This window comes from Macrotis lagotis, chromosome 4 (genome assembly GCF_037893015.1).
Source record: "Macrotis lagotis isolate mMagLag1 chromosome 4, bilby.v1.9.chrom.fasta, whole genome shotgun sequence".
Classification (NCBI taxonomy): domain Eukaryota; kingdom Metazoa; phylum Chordata; class Mammalia; order Peramelemorphia; family Peramelidae; genus Macrotis; species Macrotis lagotis.
This window is the reverse complement of record NC_133661.1, coordinates 173,911,922-173,931,914: the sequence shown is the minus strand read 5'-3', so window position 1 is coordinate 173,931,914 and position 19,993 is coordinate 173,911,922. Positions and strand designations below refer to the sequence as shown.

Below are 19,993 nucleotides of genomic sequence, written 5' to 3'. Positions count from 1 at the left end.
GATTGGGGGGTAAAATTGTAAAACTCAAATAATATCTTTAATAAAAATTAATAAAAAGAAATCGTTCCAAGAAACTCTACAGAATTAACAAAGAAAAGTGATAATAAGCAAATAGAAAGAATATACAGGATTCTAACTGAGGAGAATCCAAGACTAAATATAGTTAAAAATCTAGTACTATAATAACAAGAAAAAGTTTCAGCAAGCGGCAAGAAAGCAAGAAAGATGGAAGAGGAAATATCTGACTTGATGACAGGACTGCAGAGTAAAGATCACTCTCTAGTCAGGAGAATAAGAAGTGAAAAGCAGTGCCTCTGTTTATCCTTAACCTCAAAAAGACTTAGTGGAGACTATAGAATATGCGTAGAGCTAACCATTTTTACACTAGAATGGATTTTTTTTAAGAAAAGGTTTTTAAAAAAAATCTAGATTCTCCTTTTGTATATTAACTGAGTGTGATATAGGGTTCTCTAATAAAAATTACTTTAAAAAAAAGATCGGGGGCGGCTAGGTGGTGCAATGGATAGAGCACAAGCCATGGAGTCAGGAGTTCCTGAGTTCAAATGCGGGCCTCAGACACTTAATAATTACCGAGCTGTGTGGCCTTGGGCAAGCCACTTAACCCCATAGCCTTGCAAAAACCTAAATCTGTTCCTCTCTCCTTTCTCCTCCTTCTTCACGGATAACCAGTAGTACTGCAAACGTAATACAATATACAGCAATCTAGAAGAGGAGACAAGAAATCCTGTTGGGATGTCTGCTTAATCACCAGGAGGGATTAAGGGGTGGGGAACTGTTAAAAAGAAGTAATAACACTGACTAAGGTAAAAGCTGCAACAAGCAGAGGACATTGCCAGACTGAAGCAGCAGACAACAGCTCCAGAGAGAGAAAGAGCAATGGCAGAAGGGAACGTCTCAGTATATGATGGCTAAAGAGTAAGGAAAGAGGATAGCAAAGAATTTCTAGGAGAAGAATCTGGGAAGCACAAACAGTTGTCTGGAGATGGCGACAGAAGCAAGGTTCTAGTCATTACACAACTCTCCTGTGAGGACTGAAGTGTTCCCTTCCCTTCTGGCAGAGGAATATGTAGGAGATTCTACCCCTAAACGCATTTTAGGGGACTGAGGATAATCTGATAGCCTGCCATCATCCCCTGTGATTTACTTTGCTGTCCTATACCAATTAAGTGTTTTGCAATTAATCTCTACTTCCTTCCTGGTCTATTGGAAGAGAATACCCTGAATGATAACTTAAGCTTTAGTCAGTTTTGCTATAATATTTGTTTCAAAAACATGAATTTGTTCCAATGTGACTGACATATAAGGGAATATTTTAAGCATAGAGGGAATTTCAATTTTGTTTCAATGCAATTTCTTCCTCAAGAAACTAGAGGAATAGGGGCAGCTAGGTGGCTCAGTGAATAGCACACCGGCCCTGGAGTCAGTAGTCCCTGAGTTCAAATCCGGCTTCAGACACTTAATAATTACCTAGCTGTGTGGCCTTGGGCAAGCCACTTAACCCCATTGCCTTGCAAAAAACTAAAAAGAAAAAAAAAAAGAAACTAGAAGAATACAAAAAAACTGAATCACTTCACAAAAACTCACAAGCTGCAACTCTTCCAATGTCAAATTCCATAAGTAAACTTCAGATCTTCAACAAGGTAAAGTGCCACATTTATTATATAATATTCTGGTATAGTAGGAACTGTGGGAAGAAAAGGGCTGATCTACCCTACATACATATACATTTTCTGCCAACAGTTGTAGTTTGCTCAACTTATAAAAGACTTTGCCAGCCTAGCCCTGAAGGAATTGGGGCACAGGCAAGCAATACTCCAAGGACTATTATTTAATGTATTATTTATGCATTTTTAACCATCTAATACATATAAAACTGATTACTAATTTTATTACTATCTTGTTTTAAGTAACTAACTAAAGCTTTTGTGATCCCAACCTTATTTCCCATAAGCTCTGAGTTTTTTTATTCCAACATTTTGCCTAGTGCTATGCTTCTTGTGAATAAACATGTCAAGTTATAGTAGGACTGTACATAATTAAGATTATTCAAAACATCCCACAATAAATCTGGGATAGCTACAAGTTCCTGAGTTAAACCCAAAATATTACATTTGCTCCACTTATAGCCCTGGGGAGATAAATCATATGCCATAAAACATAGTTTGCTGGGTACAACAAAACAGAGGAGTCATGAGAACACACAGACATACACAAGAAAATGGAAGAAAAAAAATTGCCATTGCAAACATGCACAGACAAGCAAAACAAATTTCCACACTGACTACATCTAAAAAAACATGTCTTGGTTCTGCGTCCTTTACCTCTCTATCAGGAAGTAGGTGGTTTGTTTCAAGATTAGTCATCTAGTATCATGTTCGGATCATTACAGTAATCAGGAGTTCCTTTCTTTCAATGTTGCTTGTTTTTATCATATTGTTGTCTTAATATACTATATACTATTTTCCTGGTTTTATTGACTCATAAGTCTTCCCAGGAATCCCTGAAACCATCCCTTTTATGTGTCTTACAGCATAATAGTGTTTCATTATATTTATATGTCAGAACTTGTTCAACTATTCCCTAATTCCCCCCTTGGATTCCATTCTTTACCACCTCAAAAAAATTTTCCTGTAGAACAGTGTGTGTGTGTGTGTGTGTGTGTGTTTGCATATACCAGTTAGGATGAGAGTGAGATTTAAGTATCAGGAATACTCCCTTCCACCCTCTGCTCCTTTTTTGTACAGATATCTACTTGTACATCCTGATTATGTGAGTTAATCTTCCCTAATTTCCCTTCCCCTTACCCATCCCCAATGTATTCCTCTTCTCTTAAGATCATTAAGATACAAGGGTCTTCTAATTAGATTTCCTCTGATACTTTTATCATCTTTTCCCATTAGAATATAAGCAATTTAGTCATCCACATCAAGAGAAGAAACCATGGATTCTGAGTGCACAACAGAGATACTATGTTCACTTTTTAAAACTCCATATTTTTTCTTTCTCATGTCTTTTTCCCCCTTTCATAACATGACTAATACAGAAATATGTTAAACACGTATAATCTTTGTCATGGGAAGGGGGAAGGTAAGGGAGGGTGAGTGTCAGAACTCAGAAAGTTTGCAAAAGGATGAATGCTGAAAACTACCTTTGCACTTATGTATAAAATAAAATATTTTGGGGGGGAAAAAAGGTAAGCAAGTTATCTTTATTTCCCTATGATTGTTCAGTCAGATTTACTTTTTAGGGGAGGTTAGGTGGTGCAATGGATAGAGCACTGGCTCTGGAGTCAGGAGTACCTGAGGGCAAATTCGGCCTCAGACAATAATTACCTAGTTGTGTGGCCTTGGGCAAGCCACTTTAACCCCATTTGACTTGCAAAAAAAAAAACCCCTAAAAAAAAATTTAAAAACCCAAGAATTTACTTTTTATATTTCTCTTAATATTTGAACTTCAAAATTTCTTCCAAGCTCTGATCTTTTCATCAGAAATACTTGTATCTCTTCCATTTCATTAAAGAACCATTTTTTCTCTTCCTCCTTTATATACAAATTTCCAGGGTAATATAATCTTTTGGCTTCTAGAATATAATATTCAAGCTCTCTGCTCTTTAATAATGGTGCTAAATCACGAGGGATCCTGATTGTAGTTCCTTAGTATTTGAATACTTTCCTTTCCACTTGATGTACTTTATTTTTCCTTTGACTTGAAAGCTCTGAAATTCAGCTATAATTTTTTGGGGGGAGGGGGTAAGGTTCAATCTGGAATTTCTTTCACGTGATGACTGATAAGATTCTTTCTATTTCTATTTTTCCCTCTGATTCTAAGAGATCTGGACAATGTTACAATTTATTAAAATGTCTAGGCTCATTTTTTAGCCATAGCATTCAGGTAGTCAAGCAATTATTTTTTTCTCCTTGATCTGTTTTCCAGGTCTGTTGTTTTTATGACTTCATAGCATATACTTAACATTTTCTTCTATCCCCCCCCCCCCGGCTTTGACTTCATTTTAATAATTTGTTTGTTTCATGGAGACATTGGGCTATTCATTTTAATTTTGAGGGATTTTGCTGCAAAGAGCAAGGCTTTGTACCTCATGTCAAGCTGTTGATTTTATTTCCATTTCTTTCTGTCATAATCCATTTCTTTTTCATTATCCTCTAAAACACTTCATTTCTAAAAACATGTTAATAGTTGTACGTGTGTAATTTTTTTTCAGATTACTATCAAAGGGAGGGAGGAAGGAAAGGAGGGAGAAAAATATGGAACTCAAAATGTTACCCAAAAAAATGAATTGTGAAAACTCTCTTTACATGTAATTGGAAAAAAATTAAGAAAAATATCATTAAAAAAATAAAATCAAGAGACAGCTGGGTGGTACTGGATAGTCAGGAGCACCTGAGTTCAAATCCAACCTCAGACACTTGTTTGATGCTTACTGCTGTGTGGCCTTGGGCAAGTCACTTAATCCCACTGCCCCACAAAAAAAATTAATAATAAAATACTAATTGTTTAATTTGAATAAAGAAAAACTTGTTAAACTAAAAAAAAAAACCACCAACTCTTACTCCATTTTCTTCAAGAATTCCAACTGAATCTGTTCCCAAGCTGTGTTTTTCTTTCAGGATTTGGCTCATGCAAGGAACAAGAATACAAGTGTTCCTGGATTGGAAGAGTATAGGAGGTAATGCATATGAAGACTGTGAAGGTAAAAAAGTACAAGATTTTGAGAGGCTTTAAAAGACAGAGGACTGAATATTTAATCCTAGAGGTAATTTGGGAGGCAAAGGATTTTATTGGGAAAGGGTTGCCAAGTTAAGACCTGAATTTAGGAAGATTAGTTTGGCATATAAATGTATAGGGTAGACTAGAGTCCACCGTGTCTTTTTACATTTTCCTTTAAAAACATCTACAACTGAGTCTTTAGAATTTGTGGTGTTGAGAGATTTTTAATCTAATTCATGTATATCTTCAAGATGAGCCCAGGCTGGCCATATCTTATTCCCTTCCTGGCTATTCTGATTCTCTCTGGATTTCACAATAACTCAATTGATTTATCGCTCTGGAATATCCCTTTGAAAATCAGCCTCCTTTTCCCAATTAATAAGTTCCTTTAGAGGGCATCCATTTTGGGGAGGAGTCAGAGTTTCAATCTCCTCCACAAAGAGTTTATGATTCTCCTAATAAAATGTCCCCTGTTCTGAGTACCTTTTTTCCTCACCCCTCCCCACTGTTCAGCTTCTTTTTATATCTTGTTTCCCCCGTTAGACTATAAGCTCCTTAAGGGCAGGAACTGGCATTCTTTTTCCTTGTATTTGTATCCCCAGTGCCTGATTCATACTAAATGTTTACTTAATAAATGCTTCTTACTTCACTTTGTCTTATATATCTGTATGTAGCCTATTAGAAAATTCAACTTCAAGTCATTAGATTTTTTGTCTATTTAGTTCTTCTTATTAAATATTCTTTACTGATTATTTTCCTTATTATTATTGAGTATCAATCATGTATCACATTGGAAAGAAGTCAATCTTCAGAATTCATAATCAGTAGAATATCATCTGCAAAAAAAGAGATTATGTGGCAACATAATATCATTCACCAAAAGGGATTATGTAAAAGAATAGTCTATAATGAATTTCTTTTCCATTTGGACCATGATCATGTCATTTTCTGGTACATTAGCAAACACCTAAATGAAAAGGTAGAAATAGTATTTGGGAAGACTAAGAAACTAGTAGCTGGACAAAACTCATAAGGAAAAACTATGAACACCCAGCTGCTTTGTTCCTCACTTGAAAATACTAAGTCATTGAATGGTTAATTATCTCTGTGGTTGTATTCTACAAAGAATCTTGTATGTTCTCAACAGGTCCAGGTCTCAAAGACTCCTTGACTTAAAAGACTTACTTTGCTCTACTGAGCCTTAAATATTTTTTTAAAAATATTCAAACAATAAGCAAAGCAGGATCTTGTATACTCTAGACCTTACAGTAAACTGTTTAACTGCAAAAGTGTGGTTTCTTTAGCAAAACACACTTCTCATGTTTCCATTGAGAATATCTTAGATATATACACACACACACAAAAAATTACCTTGTCAAGATTTCATACAAATGAAAAAATAGGCATGTAAGATGTTAATTGATATTCACTTGATCCTTTGGGGGGAGCATGAACATTTAGGTATGTATATGGGGGAAACTAATTATTTTATCCATAATTTTTCACCAATATTTTATCATCCTATCTTCTCTGAGATATCTTGCAAAGCAATACTTCAGTACTTTCCAGACTGTCGCCTCTAGTACAGATTTCCTCTATGTAGCTGGTCTTATTGAACCACTTTTTTTTTTTAGATTTTTGCAAGGCAAATGGAGTTAAGTGGCTTGCCCAAGGCCACACAGCTAGGTAATTATCAAGTGTCTGAGACCGGATTTGAACCCAGGTACTCCTGACTCCAGGGCCGGTGCTTTATCCCCTATGCCACCTAGCCATCCCCAAACCACCTTTTCTTAATCTGCCTTCTTAAGCATCAATTCTACTTCTTCCTTTGGCATTTTGGTGCTTGAGGTGTTAAATGTGGTAGTACTATAAAGTGACAAATTTGCTTCTATGTTATGTCTGTTGTTCTAGCATGGAAGATAGGGTGAGACCTTAATGGACTACAAGGTCAATATGTCAATAGGGTGAGATGACAGTCAAAAAAACTAATATCACATACATCCTCTCACTGAAAGGAACTGTTTACAATAATAAGAAGTGACAGTCCTACTATACCTATATGGAATACAATGTTCATATCTCGAAATCACACTAGGAAGGATATTGATAAATAGGAGAATATGCAGAGAAAGGGTAACAAAGATGGTAAAAAAAAAAATCTTGAGTCTATGCTACATGAGGAACAACTGAAGAAAATGGAGATTGTTTGAGAGGGTGAAAAAAAAAAGAAAACCAGGTGGGAAGGAAGGTGTAGGGAAGATACTGACTCAAGTATATGAAGGAAAAGCAGAGCCAAAAGAGCAATGTATATACTGTAGAATGATTACAACATGAGAGAAAAAAATGAAACAGAATGCTATGTAATCATAACAAGCAGAAGAGATTAAGAATTATACCTCCAGGGGCAGCTAGGTGGCACAGTGGATAAAGCACCGGCCCTGGAGTCAGGAGTACCTGGGTTCAAATCCGGTCTCAGACACTTGATAATTACCTAGCTGTGTGGCCTTGGGCAAGCCATTTAACTCCATTTGCATTGCAAAAAAAAAAAAACTAAAAAAATTTTTTTAAAAGAATTGTACCTCCCAGGGCAACTAGGTGGCGCAGTGGATAAAGCACTAGCCCTGGAGTCAGGAGGACCTGGCCCCAGACACTTAATAACTGTCTAGCTGTATGACCTTGGGCAAGTCACTTAACCCCACTGCCTTAAATTTTTTTTTAAATTTAAGAAAAAAAAGAATTGTACCTCCCAGGGGAAAGTACTTAGTGACTATGAGGTAATGCTGTTTATCCAAGCAATCAGTCAATCAACCTTTGATTGTGCTTTGATTGATAGTACTTTGATAACAGTACAGTCAGGTCAGGTAAAATGAATATAATTTGACAAAACAGATGTAAGTATAAGAAAGGATTAAAACAATAAAAGCATAAAAACAAAGTTTTCCCAGGGTTGTCCTAGTACTCTGAACTGCTGAGTGAAGCTACATCCATCAATATTGATCAATTCACAATGTTGTTGTTAATGTATACAATGTCTTCTTGGTTCTACTCCCTTGGTTCAGCATCAGTTCCTGGAATTCATTCCATGCTTATTCAGAGTCTGACCATTCATTAATGGATAAATAACACCAGACAAAGAAGCACAAAGACCAAAAATAGTAGAGAGAAAGGTTGTGAACACTGAGTAAATCCTATTCAATAGATTTGACCAAAGAGAGGGAACAACATACATTCCCAAATGGATTTAAAAATCTATCTTACCAGAGCAGATAGGTGGCATAGTAGATAGAGCACTGGCCTTGGAATCAGGAGGACATGAATTCAAATCCAGCCTCAGATACTTAATAATTACTTAGCTGTGTAACCTTGGGCAAGTCACTTAACCCCACTGACTTGCAAAAAAAAAATCTATCTTACCCTACAGGGTAGTGGGGGAAAAGGAGGTTCTGGGAAAGAAACGGGAAGAAGGAACTGATAAAAGGGGAGGTAAAGGTATAAGTGAAAGTGAACTGAAAGTGAAAATTTAAAAGATAAGTTAAAAGGGTAAGAGCAAAACATTGGTGAGGAGGAATAAGAGGAAAGGAAAAAGTACAAAAGGGGAAAGATAACATGGAGGGAAATAATTAGTAATCTTAACTGTAAATGTGAATGAGATGAACTCTTCCATAAAATGGAAGCAGGTAGCAGAATGAAATAAAAACCAGAATCCTATAATATATTGTTTACAAGAAACACATCTGAGGTAGAGAGATATACATAGGATAAAGGTAAAAGACTGGAGCAAAATGTATTATGCTTCAGTGAAAGTTTAAAAAAAATCAGGGGAAGCAAAGCAAAAGAAAAAATAAATCTCATTAAAAGGGATAAGGAAGGAAACTATCTTCTTAAAAGACAATATCATTATTACACATGTATGCACCTAGTGGTATGATGTCCAGATTCTTAGGGGAAGAAGCTGAATGAATTAATATTATGGAGTAGCACCTAGTGGTATGGTGTCCAGGTTCTTAGGGGAGAAGCTGAATGAATTAATGTTATGAAGTACTACTGTTCTGTCAGAAACTATGAATGATCAGATTCTAAAGAAGCATGGAATGAATTACAGGAACGGATGCTGAGTGAAGGGAGTAGAACCAAGAGAACACTGTACACATTAACACTAACATTGTGAGTTGACCAACCTTGATGGACGCAACTCCTCTCAGCAGTTCAGAGAGCTTGGACAACCCTGGGAGATCTATTATAGACAATGCTATCCATATCCACAAGAAGAAAAATAAAATCAAATTTAAAAAAACCTACAGAATCTGAATACTACATTTACTTATTTAAAACTCTTATGTTTTTTTCCTTCCTATCTCATGGTTTTCTTTCTTTTCCCTTAGTCTTAATTCCTCATAAAGAAAATGACTAATTTGTAAACATGTTAAACACAAATGTAAATGCCCAATATTCATTGGACTGTTGGCCACTTAAGGGAGGGAGGTGGGAAGGGAGGGTGAAAGGAAATTATGTAAGCTATAAATATGCACGTGGATGAATGTTGAAAAACTTTTATAACATGCATGAGAAAACTAAAACAAAATATCAATTGAGCAAAAAAAAAAAAAAAAAGAATTACCTCCCTGGCCTAGTCATAACAGATCTAAAACTACATCTTAAAGCATTAATCATCAAAACTTTTTGGTACAGTGGAACAGATTTAAGTACACAAAACACAATAGTAAATTTACTGTTTGATAAACTCAAATGCTCCACATCTGGGATAAGATCATTTTGTCAAAAACTGCTGGGAAAACTAGAAAAAAGTATGGCAGAAACTAGATTATGGATCAATATCTCAGACCATATAACTAACAAGTCAAAATGGGGACATGATTTAGTCATAAAGAGTGATACCATAAGCAAGTTAGGAGAGCAAGGAATAGCTTAAGGTTCAGTTCTATAGAAAAGGGGAGAATTTATGTCCAAACAAGGGATAGAGAATATTATGAAATGCAAAATGATAATTTTTGATTACATTATAATAAAAAGGTTTTGCACAAACAAAATGAACACAATGAAGATTAGAAGGAAAGCAGAGGGCAGCTAGGTGGTGCAGTGGATAGAGCATTGGCCCTGGAGTCAGGAGTACCTGAGTTCAAATCCGACCTCAGACACTTAATAATTACCTAGCTGTGTGGCCTTGGGCAAGCTACTTTCCTTGAAAAAACTAAATTATATATAAACTATTGATCAGAGAAATACAAATTAAAACAACTCTGTGGTACCACTTCATACTATCAGATTGGCTAAAGGAAAATAGTAAATGTTGGAGATGTGGGAAAACTAAGGATGCTCACGCATTATTGGTAGAATGGGAATTGTGTTCAGGAGAGCAATTTGAAACTTAAGTTATAAAATCCTTTGATCCAGCAATACCATTACTAGGTCTGTATTCCAAAGCTATCCAAAAAAAGGTGGAGGGGGGGTAAGACTAGCATATACAACATATGATAAAGAATTAGAAATGGGGGACGGCTAGGTGGGCGCAGTGGATAGAGCACTGGCCCTAGAGTCAGGAGTACATGAGCTCAAATCCAGATTCAGACACTTCATAATTACCTAGCTATGTGGCCTTGGGCAAGCCACTTAACCCCATTGCCTAGCAAAAACTTAAAAAAAAAAAAAAAGAATCGGAAATGAAGGAATGTCCATCAATTGGAAATTTGCTGAACAAATTGTGATCTATGAATGTATAAAGTACTACTGTGCTACAAGAAATGATGAGCAGGTAGATTTCAGAAAATCTTGGGACTTACATGAATTGATGCCGAATAAAATGAGCAAAACTAAGAGAACATTGTACACAGTACCACTGAGATGATTAATATGACTGACTTGGGTCACTGAGAAGAAATAAGACAGCTCCAAAAGACTCATCACAAAAAAATGCTATCCCATATCCAGAGAAAGAAAACTTAAGGAGTGTGAAAATAGATCTAAATATATTATTTTCACTTTTTTTTGGTGGTTTGTCCCTTTTGCTCTGTGGAGTGTTATATATTCTGTCAGAGGTCAGACTTGATGTCAGCTATTTTTGTTTAACTGATTGTTGTTTCTTCTTTGTTACAGGGAAAGGTTCTTGGCAGAAGTGAAATGTGAACAAAGAAAAACTTACTGTAAAGATAAAATATTCATAGCCTCAAAAAAGGTGATAAAGAGAATGCCAAGTAATAAAGGAAATAAAAAGAACATGAAGGGAAATCATTCTGAATGATGAGACTTATTTGCCTTAGTCCCAGAGTGAAAAAAAGGGCAATGGGCAGAAGTTGAAGAGTCCAACTTGGAAAAGTTTCCAAAAACTCAAGGGGTTGCACTAGTTACCTCCCTGTATATTCTCCCTTATTGGAGAATTTTAAGCAAACCCTGTAGCAGAAGTTCTTAACCTGCAGTCCATTAATTTGTTTTTTAAAAAATTTTTATTGACAATATTACAAAAGGAAGCCAAGGTTGAAGTACATTTATGTATTTTATTTTATGCATTTTAAAACATCTTTTAAGAAGGAATCTACTGGATTCATCAGACTGCAAAAGGGACCCATACACCAAGAAAAATTAACATTTACACTAGGTTATCACTTACTCTTGTAGAAGGGATTCGTTTTTGGAATAAGATTTGATCTATGTCCCTTGAAGACCTTTTATAATACTGAAATTCTATGATTCATCTCTAAATGCTCTTAGAATGACAGTTCATTTTGAGTCTCATTCTAAGTTCACTTTAGATATGTTTTCACTTTCATTGCTTTCCACTGCTTCATAAAATAATGCTTATTGTAATAATTCACCATCTTCCTCCAGTGTTTTACAAATGAGTCAATTCTAAAGCAATGTTATCCTTGCAGCTTACCATCACTCTATAACTGAAGAAATCAAGTATTGCTTGCAATCAGGGTATTCTGAATTCTTTAGACACCTCCTATTAATGATGGTTTTAAATCTGTTAAGTTTTTTTTTCAGATTTTTGCAAGGCAAATGGGGTTAAGTGGCTTGTCCAAGGCCACACAGCTAGGTAATTATTAAGTGTCTGAGGTCAGATTTGAACTCAGGTACTCCTGACTCCAGGGCCAGTGCTCTATCCACTGCGCCACCTAGCCAATAGGCAATAATGACAATGAAGGACAATGGCTTTGGCAGCTCCCCTTTTTCTACTTTGAGACATCAACAACTAATTTGATGTTGAAATGATGATTGCAACTCTTCAGTGTCTTCTCAAGATATTTTCACCCATTTTTAAAGGGTCAGTTCAAGATCCAGTCATAAATGATATATTTCTGGTTAAGTGAGAAAATTTATTCAAGGATTCAAAGCCTGGAGTAGCTAGGTGGCAGTGGATAAAGCACCAACCATGAAGTTAGGAGGACCTGAGTCTAAATGTGTCCTCAGACATTTGATACGAGATGTGGGACCTTGGGCAGGTCATTTAACCCCATTGCCCCTCAAAAACAGTAACAAAAAAAAAAAAAGATTCGAAGTCCCCTACTATTCATAAGTCCCATGAAAGTCAAAGACTGAAAGAAGAATCTCAGCTATCTCAAAATTGATTAGTAGTTCATGGTTGAAAAAATAACCTAAGAAAGTAGGATTTATATTAACTGAAAAAGGTTGAAAAAAATTGTGGTTTATGAATATAACACAAAACTATTGTACTGTAAAAAAAAAGACAAATATGAAGAATTGAGAGAATAGGAAAATTCATATGAATTTATGTACCATGATGAAAGCAGAATAAAAACAATATACACATTGACTACAATGATATAAATGAAACCTACACTAAAGGGAAGATTGAGTTGATGATGGAATAATTTAATACAAGTCTTCAGATTCAGATTATAAGAATACCCTCCTTAAATTCACTGTACAATATAATGGAATATAAGCTGTACTTTTATATCCTTTGTCTTATCTTTCAAATTATACAATGGAATATAATGTATTAAGTGAATTCTAAGGAGAAAAAAGCATATATCATAGTCTTTATTTTTTGTAATTGATTTTTAGTTACCAACAAAATCAAAAAATTTTATTTGGGGTTATAGAACATTAGAGTCAAAAAGAAGATATTAAATACCTTAAGAGATGTAGCATTATGTGAGAGAACAAGACTTACCATTAGCAAACCAAATATCTGGGCTAAACCCTGGGAGAGTTATTTTATGCTAGTTCCAACTTAGTGTTTTTTTAATTGAACTGAAATATTTTAAAAATAATCAAGTCCCTGTCTTTAAGATATTTACAAACTAATACAGGAAACAAAGTACAATAAATTTTTTTAAAAGGATGATTATACTGTGTAGCTTTGGGCAAGCCACTTAACCCCACTACCTTGCAAAAAAAAAAGAACAAATAAACAAAAAGCATGATTATAGTAAAAATTCAAGCATGTTAAGAGGGTCAGGATCTTTGTAAAATGGATGAGGTTAACGGCATTCCAATTTTCCGTGTCTTTAAAATAACAGGTCACATTGCTGTCTTGCTAAATTCCCATACAAAATATGACATCAACAAAATTCTTAATTTTCTTCTTTTCTAAAGGGAAATTATAGAAAGTAGAAGAGTAGATTAGAAAAAAGCCTTTGCTGACCACAATCTTTTGGTCCACAAATTAGATAAAAGTTACAACTATCACCTCAAAGTAGGATTGATGATAAAATGCTCTCAAAATAGGCATCTAAGGGATGGACAAGCTTCTGACAACCAAGTAATCTGATCCTCTCATTTCACAAATGAGACCAAGAAGAGCCTAGGCTACTTGTACAATATCATATGAGAGAAGGGGGGGGGGGGGGGAATAAGATTTGAATCCAGTTCTTCTGACTAAAATTTTGCCCTCTTTCCAAAATGTTAAAAGTTTTTTCCCTGCCTAATCTATAGATCCATGAAATTTAAAATTACTAGAAAATTACAATAATTATAAACAAAACATCACAGCATAATCAAACATCAGTTAACTATAATCTTGGTTGAAAATTATTTTTAAGGAAAAGTATCAATTCAACAGAAAATAAGTTCACTCCAAGATCTTAAAGCCAAAAAAAACAAGCAAAACAACAAACCCAACTTTAAGGAGACAACAAACTCCACTTCCTATTTATTATACAATAATCATTATATTCCAAAAGATTTCCCCAATATAATAAAGAAGTCAGAATCAAAGATTCATATGTATGAAAATAAAGGAATGTATTTTGGAAAGATTTCCAACACATGATCAAACTTTTAAAAGGGCTCTCTAGTTAGTCCTCAACTAAAATGAAAATTCAATATTTTTTTCTGAGAATCTGCTGATTAATTAAGGTTTTACTATAATGACTATATTGGGTTCAATGCCTATCTCAAAGAAATGTGCTAAGGAAAAATTATGCTGACCTAATGCAGTAAAATTTCAAAATAAAAGGAATATAACTAAAATCCACCAATTAAGCATATTATCCTAACATATAAAAGTATTTATCAATCCCGAGTTTATTAGATTATTCATCCCATTAGGTATAAAAAAACAAATGTAGTGATATAGGCAAAAAGATAAAGTTATTAGTCCTCTTGATATTTGTACTCTAAGTAAAACTGGAATAAGCTTAGATTTTATATTTTTAAAATTACCTACGGCTATCCATTAAGCTAGTAATCAGAAGGTCTAAATTCTAGTCTTCTAGCATATATTAATGCTATGTGAAATAAGGCAGACAGAAGAATGAAGGGTACTTGAGGACATTGGGGTCCCCGATGTTGTATTACAGTATCTTACACAAAGTGATGGTTTAATAAATTCTTGTTGAACTGAGTCCAACTCTCTATGCATCAATTTCTTTTTATTTAAGTGGTTGAATTAAATTTCTCTAACTTACTTCTAGTGCTAAGATCTTCAAACTCTATAATTTTAGGAAAAGAAACTTTCTCAAAGCAAAAATCAGTGAGCCTAAGAAAATGTACACCCTGGCCCATCAATCACCGAACTAGGACGTGAATCTTAAGTTTTATCAGTAATATTTATTAGATACCCACTGTTTCAATGTTTCAGCACCATAAATGTTTCATTTTAAAGAACTTAAAATCTAAAGGGTATGATGTGAAGAAATCAATAACTTCTAAAAAACATGAAATACAATGTTAATTATGTACAATGCCATATACACTCAGGGGTGTAACAACATTGGAAGAAATTTTCCCCTTTGAAAAAGCATAGGTTTCACCCACAAGTCATTATCACATTTCTGGCTTCCTTACTCCTTTTCCAAGTCTTCTCCTTTTTTCAGAGTCCCCTAAGTACAAGGTATCTGCATAAAGCCTTAAAAAGTTCTGTGGAATTAAGGGTAATGAACTTAAAACTTTGCAAGTGAATTTTTTTTTAAGTGTGTTATGAGCTAAACAGAGAGTACTGAGCTAAAATGGTGAAACTGACCAAAAGGGTTTTGAGCTAAGCACTCATAGTACTTCAATGGATCTTTCATCACATATGTAATTTCCTCCATAACCCATCTATCCATACATTCTCAACACAATGCAATTTTTAGCCATCTTGTCCAATAGATACAAGTCTTCCCTAGGTCTTTTTTTTTTTAATATTATAGGGATATCAAATAAATACTTAAGACTGTTCATAGAGTAGGGATAACTACAGTATTGCTTTATGATCATACCACACCTCTTTCACGGTTCTCATGGCACTTCATGCTCTAAATCATGGCTAGAAACAACTTCCTGCACATTGAATTACTTTTAGATTTTTAAATTTACCTTTAAAAAACAAACACTGGGGGCAGCTAGGCGGCGCAGTGGATAAAGCACTGGCCCTGGAGTCAGGAGTACCTGGGTTCAAATCCTGTCTCAGACACTTAATAATTACCTAGCTGTGTGGCCTTGGGCAAGCCACTTAACCCCATTTGCCTTGCAAAACAAACAAACAAACAAACAAATAAGTGGCAAACACTGTTCTTATTTAGACTAGACTGTGATTAAACCACTTTTATTCAAAAGCAAAACCATTCTTTCTGTAGACTTCAAGGTAATTCAAATGGATATTAATGAGATTCCACATAGAACTAAACAGGCTTTAAAATAAGTTCAGGTCAATCAAAATGAAATTTTGAAATCTAAATTTATACTTCGAACATTAAGAATTTGTATGACCCTATAAAATTGTGCATTCCCTTTGACCCAGCAATATCACCACTAGATCAAAAGAAAAGAAAAAGGACTTATGTGTATAAAAATATTTAAAGCATCTCCTTTTATGTGGCAAAGAATTGGAAACTGAGAAGATACTCATCAATTGGGGAATGCCTGAACAAGTTGTGGCATACGAATGTAATAGAATACTATTGTGCTAAAAGAAATGATGAGTAGGCAGATTTCAGAAAAAGCTGGGAAGGTTTATATGAACTTATAAAAAGTGAAAAGAGAAGAATCAAGAGAACATTGTATACAACAATGGCAATATTGCAAGATGACCAAGTGTGAATAGCTTAACTATTTATAGCAATACAATGATCCAAGACAATTTCAAAGGACTTATGATGAAAAATGCTATGTATCTGAAGAAATAACTGGCACCAGAATGCAGATTGAAGCATACTTTTCTAACTTTATTTTTTGTGGAGTTTTTTTAAAATCTGTTTTCTTTAATAACATGGCTAATATGCTGCATGACTATACCCATATAACATATCAAATGGTTTGCCTTCTGGGGGGGGGGATAGAGGGCAAATGTTAAAAAAAAAAAATTTATGCTTGAGAAAAAATAAAATATTTTAAAAAGTAATTTCCTGGCATTATTTTACGTAATTTAAAAGAAGTCAAATGATTCCTATTGACACAAAAGTAGAAGACTCAAGAGTGGGACCTTTTTTGGTTTTGTTTCCTAAGACACTATCCCTATCTTATTATCTCCAAGATGCTTAATATAAGCTTGCTAAATTGAATAGACTAGTACAGAATTTTTTCGTGTTAGAACTCATAGAACAGAGAACTCATTTAGTAACCTTCTCAAAGAAGATAAAAATTCTTAAAGTCTAGTATCATAAATTTTATACAATAGTTCATTGTTTTTTCTACTTAACTCTAAAGAAAACCATAAGTTAATAAGAACCCAGTTTCAAAGAGTAGAGCTACTCCAAAATCTATTGTGGGCCACAAAATAATTCTATTTTCCCTCCCCCTGCTTGCAATTGAGATCATTCTCCTTTCCAGAAAGCAACTGTTCACCTCATTAAGATTAAAGTATTCACCACAGAACAGAAGTGTGGGGAAGGATGATAGAACAGTTGGAAGTTGCCTTTGATACCCTCTGAGATCCTCAGTCAATTTCCAATATAGTCCCTCTTACTGAAAGAGACATTAAAATACCAACTATTGATTTTGCTTGAACTAATCACCACTGAAACAGAAGTAGCATAGATTAGTCTATCAAGTCCCCATCTATGCACATTATTGTGTTCTATATCAACATAACATAAACAAATTTAAGACATATAACACAGGTATAAGGGAGATTTAGATAAATTACTGCAGTTTCAAAAGATAAAAAAATTTAGAGATGCAAATAAAACCTTTTGACAGTATTCTCTCACAAAGTATTTCAATGTCACGATCAAACAACTTGAGATTGGCTAACCCGCTGACCCAACACAAAATACCTTCTATATTCTTGAAAAAAAGACAATTCACAATTCAGATAAATCATAACAGAACTGGCCATGGAATTTGATGAAATACAGTACATGAGCAGGATAGGAATAGTCTTGCTTAAAACTTCTGTAGTATACAGACAAGCATTTAATTTACAAAAATTCCATTTACCACGTTTTTATTACGAATCTACAATGGAAATCTTGCACAAGTTAATTAAAGGTAGTCTTCCAGCTAATTATTAAGTCAATTCATCTGAAAAACCCTGTCTTGGTTTAGTATAAATCATGCTAAACGATATTACTTACACAATGTAAAGTTATGCATTTCGCCTGAAAACTTTAATAAGACAACTCCTGAAGTTCAAGAAAAGTATTTGAATGTTTTTCTTATTCATCTTTTTGAAATGGGTCTGGCGCCAGGGAAGGAACAAGGTAAATAGTGAAGGTCAACTGACATTTGCAAAACCAGATCAGAGGACGGGAAACACAAGCAGAAAGATAGCGGAGACGAATAACTTTCCCTTTCATTTAAATGAAAGGACTAAAAATAGAAGCGCCCAGGTGGGTCGCAGACAAACAAACGGTCATACACAGACAGAACGGCAACAACTAAAATCGTTTTAAAACACTCGAGTCTCCTGCAAAATGTCTCTAAAGGGGGAAAGAAAAACTTTAGAACTGCAGGAATAAAACAATAATTAATAATAATTCAACTGCGGCGTTCGGAAGAATCCCCTTCAAGTTTATCTGAAGAGTCTCCAGTCTGGCATCTTCTATTCTTGGATCCCAAAGTCCTTTTTTTTACAGAAATTACTGACAGTTACTGCGCCATTTTCCGGGAGAGGGGGGGAAAAATTAAGTCACGTCGAGTTACGAGACGGCAAATCCTCGGAGAGGAGCGGGCATCCCGGCCTCCGCGCCCCCTGCCCACTCAGGCCGAGCGGGGCCGGAGCAAGTTTTCGGGGGGAATGGGGAGGGGGTCCTCCCGGAGCCCTCCGGCTGGGCCGCTTTTTTTCTGCATTCTCTCCCCACGTCCTCATTTGTAATCACAGGACCCTTCTCCCCCGCGGCCCGCCGACCCCCGTCCGTCCCCCACCCCCTCCCCGCCGAGGGATCGGGGGTGTCGGGGAGCCGTCGGGAGGGGGAGGGGTGCAAACAAAGAGGCCCCGGAGCGCCGAGCCGAGCCGAGGCCGCGCCCCGCGGCGCCCCCGCCGGACGGGGCGGGAAGGGGAGGCCGAGGAAGGAGAGAGCGGGCTGGGGAGGGGGGCGGCGGCCGCCACCATGTCTGCCCGCCCCTCCCCAGAAGCAGGGTGCCGGGCGGGCGGACAAAGCGCGGCGGCGCGGGGCCCCGACCGCCCCCCGCCCCCCACCGACCCCCGCGGAATAAGCGGGGCCGGGAGCCCCGGAAACCCGGCGCCTTAATGCAATAAACAGGAAATCGCGGGGATGATCTGGGTTCCGGGGGAAGTGGAATTATTTTTTACCAGCGAAGAGATCAACTTCCACATCCGGTGGTAACAGGGCCCTGCACAGACCCGCACTGACCTGGAAAAGCTTCGGGAGCGGCGGCGGGGGAGCGGCGGGAGATGTCGCGGGGCCCCGAGGCGCCTGCTACCCGGCCCGGCTGACGCGGCCCCGCTATCGACCGAGCGCTTCGGAGCCACGGGGCGCTATTTTCCGAAAATGCCGCGTCTGGTCGGCGCCCAAAAGCCCCACCGAAAAGTCCCCCGTGCTCCTCGCGGAGGGACACATGGTGCGCGAGTGAGTCGAGCTCCCAGCATCCCTCCCTCCTCCCTGCCCTCGCCGAGCCCGGCCTCGCTTCCCCCTCCCCTTTGGGGTTTTTTTTTTTCCTTTCCACGAGAGCTACCTTCCCAGAGCCCCCAGCCCCTGGCCCCGCGGGAGAGAGAGGGGGACGGCGGCTCTCAGATGGAACCGAGGAAAGGAAATTATGCCATTTGGAGGTTTTTTTTTTCCGGCGACACAAAGAAACCGCGGAATGATCTGCTCGTGATGCGTGCGAGTCCCGGCTGACACTGCGCCTGCGCGCCTTGAGGGGGAGGCGGCTCTGTGTCCATGTGGACGCTGGTCCCGAGCGCAGGCAGTTCCTGCCGCCTTCCCGCCTGTTTTTATTTTTCTATTGAAAAAAAAAAAAAGCGAACGACTTATAGCGGAGCTTCTCTGACCTTTATTTGCCTTTGATGGAAGCCGCGATCCGCTTATGCCCCCACGTCCTGCGGGGTTGGGAGGGAAACGTGCACATCGGCTTCATAAAGCTGGCCAACTGTGCCTAGTAGAATTCTGGGAGGCTTGGGGGGCAGGGAGGAGGGGTGTCGTGTTACTGCGAACTACCTTAGGGGGCTTTACTTAAAGCCGCCACAGTTCTCACTGGCTGGAGGACGAGATAGAGAAAGGTATGGGCTGCGCGGCTCCCAGCCTGGGCTCCTAAGCCGTCACCTCGGCCTCTGGGATGGAAGAGGCAGCTTTTGTTTTTTTAGTTTAACGTGGCTTTGAAGCCTTTATCGAGATTTTTTTTTTTTTTTTGCCTAAACCCAATGGAAAGGGGGTTTGACTTTTAC

The 19,993-nt window shown here is 37.1% G+C and overlaps 1 protein-coding gene across 3 annotated transcripts in view; it reads right to left on the bottom strand.

Annotated features, from left to right (window-relative positions):
* GABPB1 (GA binding protein transcription factor subunit beta 1) overlaps positions 1–19,687 on the bottom strand; it is a 92,322-nt gene extending 72,635 nt beyond the window's left edge. For 2 of the 3 annotated variants that reach the window (XM_074234697.1, XM_074234700.1), the window contains exon 1: positions 18,963–19,180. The gene's annotated coding sequence lies outside the window, so the exon portion shown is untranslated. Of the gene's footprint in view, positions 1–18,962; positions 19,181–19,600 lie in introns of those variants that run through there. The other variant, XM_074234698.1, reaches the window with a different exon arrangement.
* Between the last annotated feature and the right edge of the window lie 306 nt (positions 19,688–19,993).